The sequence below is a fragment of the Suricata suricatta genome, chromosome 13 (assembly GCF_006229205.1).
Source record: "Suricata suricatta isolate VVHF042 chromosome 13, meerkat_22Aug2017_6uvM2_HiC, whole genome shotgun sequence".
Taxonomy (NCBI): domain Eukaryota; kingdom Metazoa; phylum Chordata; class Mammalia; order Carnivora; family Herpestidae; genus Suricata; species Suricata suricatta.
The window spans coordinates 33290191-33294312 of record NC_043712.1 but is presented as its reverse complement, the minus strand read 5'-3'; positions in this window follow the sequence as shown (position 1 = coordinate 33294312).

The following is a 4122-nucleotide window of genomic DNA, read 5'->3' as shown; positions in this document are numbered from 1 at the left end:
CCCGCGGCCGCTGATTGGCCGGGGCTCCACCGCGGGGCGCCGGAGCCGGCTGCCTGGCCTGGGACCGGAGCGCAGGGGTAGGCTCCCGGCTGCCCCAGTTCCGAGCTGGAGTGATTTCCCGAGACCTACTCGCCTAGACCCAGTGGGTTCTTGGGGGAAACAGACCACTCCAGGCGGTAACTTGCCCGAGGACGCTGTGGTAGCGCCGGGATTGGGTGTACGGTCTCCAGGTCCAAAGCTAGCTCCAACTATCGTGTCCCTTAATCCTCCCACAAGGACGCGCTACTTTATTTTGCATTTAGTAGTTTTCAAAGTTTTATTTTAAAAAGGGGAATACATAGTTTAAAATTTCAGAGTTTACAAATGGATGTAATGATGAAAATAGTCTCCCCTCCACCCTGTGATCCAGTGATCCAACCCAGCATCAAGAGGCCACTCATTACCGGATTCTTGTGTCTTTGCAGAAATTCTGCATGCCCATGGACGCACGTATGGTTGCATAGCTTCTTCCTTTAAGCGCACACACACACACACACACACACACACACACAGACACAGTAGCATGCCCTGAATGTTACTCTGAACTAAGTTTTTCCAACTATGGTATTTCCCGTAGTTTCGCTACCTCTTACCATCTCTGAAATAGGGCTTGTACAAACAATGGAGCATTGTTTAATTGCCTCCCTCCCTCCCCAATGCTACTAAAGTCATGGTATATTTCACAGTCAAAAGTGACTTTGGTTGTGATGAGATATGGTCATGTCTTGCGTTGACCTCGGCTTTCAAACTTTGTGCAGTATTTAACTGCACCAAACCTTTAGGTATTTAGCCAGTTTTCAATCCTTTTGTTACTACAAGTAATGCTGTGATGAATGTCCTGGCTCACATGTCAGAATATCTGTGGTTCGTGGGCAGTGCATATTGGAAAGATACGGTAAACCAGGTTTTTGTAGTCAGATATTTATTCATGTGGCCTGTACTTGAAGCCAGGCTCTATGTGTCCTATCCCTGGTCCAGTCCTGGCAGGGGACCCACACAGGACACCGGAGGGAGTCCTGATTGCTAGAGTTTGATGTGTGGCCAAGTGAAGGCATTGGTTGGAGGGAGGGACTTGCTGACCAAGCTGTATGGATGGCTCTTCCTGCCTTCACACCTTAATTCTCATTTGCACTGTGCAGTTTTTCCTTTTTCTGAACTCTTAGAGATGGAGGGGCCTTTTGGATTATTGTCTGTTTCCTTTAAAACTGCCTGCAAGCCCATAGCCTATGGAACTGTGGTTCTCAGAATGTCAGTTAACACTGTGGGCAACATCTGTGGGCCCCATGAGATGATGAGAAAAGAAGGGATGAGTTCCCCTGGCAGGGAAGGGGGTTGAGGCACCTCTGTAGTCTGGCAGATGGTGAGTTCCCGTGGTGTGAATTTCTGCCTCCCTGCTCACAGCTGGCACACAGGGGAGGCTAGCTCGCACTGCATGCAGGGGGATGCATGCCTACTCAGAAGCTGCTGAAGTGGGTGTGAATGTCCCAGTGTGAGGAGCTAAGGAGAGGAGCTGGGGTGATGAGAGATTTCTCCGTAAATGGGCCATAGACTTGAATCTCAAGCTTAACAGTCAGGCCATTCATAGAAATCCCTCATCCAGGCTGGGAGAAAACAAAATCCCTGCCTCCAAGCCCCTGGCGGGCCATTCCAGAGCAGAAGCGAGGGGGTGGTGGGGTGGGGGGGTGTCTCCATGCATGGGAAGGGGGATTATAGAAGGACAAGTCTCACTTTGACATTGTACAAGGGAGTATAGCCAGATGTGGAGCTCTTCAAAGATGGAAATTTAGATGCTGAGCAGCCAAGATACAACAGAGGATTTGCCCTCCTGCTGTAAATAACTGGAAGGCTATGTGACCATTTACTGGAGTGGCTCCCTGTAGCCCACAGTCAAAGGGAGGGGAGTTGCAGCACTCAGGGCCCACATTCCAATCACAGCGGACCCCTCTGTGTTTACTTCCCAGGATCCGCATACAAGAGACACACTTGGCAACCGACAGAATCCCAACATGAGTTCTGTGACACATGGAGTCCGGGCGAATATAAGAAGCAGGGCCAGGGGAGGAAAGCCTCTCGAACTTTACCTTTTCACCCAGAGGGTTGGCAGCTTCCTCATAAATAATTGAAGGAGATGTCACCTTGCCATGGGGAGGACTCATTTTCTTAGAAGACAGCACAGCCTCGTCTCACTTAAGGAAAGCATTTGTCTCCTTTTAACATGCCCTTGGCTCTGCTCCTTTCAAAGTAATAGTATGTCATTATTGTGCTAAGGAACATTCAGTCTCTTCCAGAGCTAGTGTCAGCATAAAAATGTACAGTTGACCCTTGAACAACTCGGATTTGAACCGTGCAGATCCACTTATATGCAGACTTTTTCATAGTATAGTGCCGTAAGTGCATTTTCCTTGTGGTTTTCTTAATATCTTCTTTTCTCTAGCTTAGTTTATTGTTAGGAATACAGTACTCAATACACATGACATATAAAATATGTTAGTTGACCGTATTATTGGTAAGGCTTCTGACTAGCAGTAGGCTATTAGTAGTTAAGTTTCAGGGAGCCAGATGTTCTCTGCAGGTTTTCAACTGTGCAGATGGTCAGTGCCCCTAACCCCGCCACGCTGTTCAAGGGTCATTTTTCTCTTATGCTCAGGCGTCTTCCTTTGGGGGGGGGGTGGTTCTCTGTTCATCCTGCTGCATCACATCCCTGTAGATTCATTGATTTATCTTCATTCAGCAATCTCTCAGAGGGCGTGCTACTGCTTGCCAGGCCTGTGTGGGGCACCGGGGGTGGTTAGATGAGTAAGCCAGGTGCTACGTGCTCAAGAAGGTGGCCTCAGGAAGGCAGATTGGAGGCAATTCCAGTGCAATGAACGCTGCTTCAGCAAAGTGCTTGGGGAAAAGAGTCCACCTTCTGGAAAACGTGTTTCCTACACTGAACCTTAAGGAGCCAGTGAATGCTGTCTAGGAAAGGAGAGAGAAGGAACAGTGTGGCTGAAAGCATTAAGACCAGAGAGAACACGGCACAGTCAGGAACAAGAAGGCTCAGTCTAGCTGCGGTGCTGTGGAGAGTGCGGAGGCCAGAGAGGTCAGTGAGGGCCAAGTCACTGGCCTGGCTCAGCCCGCTGAGAAGCTTGGAAACATGGAATCCAGGCCCGTAGCTCAGGTCTGTGTTGCTGTATGACAGAATGAGACTTTAAAAGTGTGGGCTGGAAAGGGATAGGAAACACGCACTGAAGAACCAGAGAATACGTTTTTGAGGAAAGTCCTCGCTGGGTCTCTGTTCTTCTCTTCAGCATCTTTTCCCAAGCTTCTACCAAATGCAAGGTTTGTGTTGTGGCCACCTGTGCACATTGCCACCTGGTGGACAATGCAGGGATTGCATTCCTAGCATAACATTCCTCATTCATTCACTTTATACTTCCTAATGATTCGAATGAACCAATGTGCTGAGATAAAGCACTCCCGGTTAGGAGAAGAGAACAGATATGGATATGTGTGCTCAGAGGCGTGAGTCCTCCTGAAGCAATGGGGTTCTTGAGGGAGATCAGGCAAGGCTTCACAGAAGTGACATGTGAGCGGGTCAAGTAGGGAGAACGGGTCTTTGGAGACCCCCCTCTGACATCCTCACTTTACAGAGGGGTGTGGCTGAAGCACAGGATGGGAAGAAACTTGCACAAAGCTACAGAACCCTGCAGGGCAGAGCTGGGGAGAGGACCCAGGTCTCTAGGTGTCCCGGCCCACAACTCCTTTTCCAGTACATGGTTGGCCTTCGTTTAAATGGTGCTATAGAAATGGCCTTTACAGGGTTGGATCTGCTACCCCAGGCTGTCCCTGTGCAGTCCCAACCCAGTACTCTGTCCCAGTCTGCTTTCTTGAGCAATAATCTCACTGTCTGCATTCCATCTGTGATCAGTTGCAAAACACCAAAACCTTCCTCAGGGAGGACACGGTGCTTGAGCCAAGATCTTGGCCAACATGGTAAGAAAGCCCAAGGTACATCCTTAGAGCACCTATTCTCAGAGACTGGCATACTTCTTGGCACACAGGTACTTTGTAAATATTGTGACATGAATGAGTGGGTGAGGG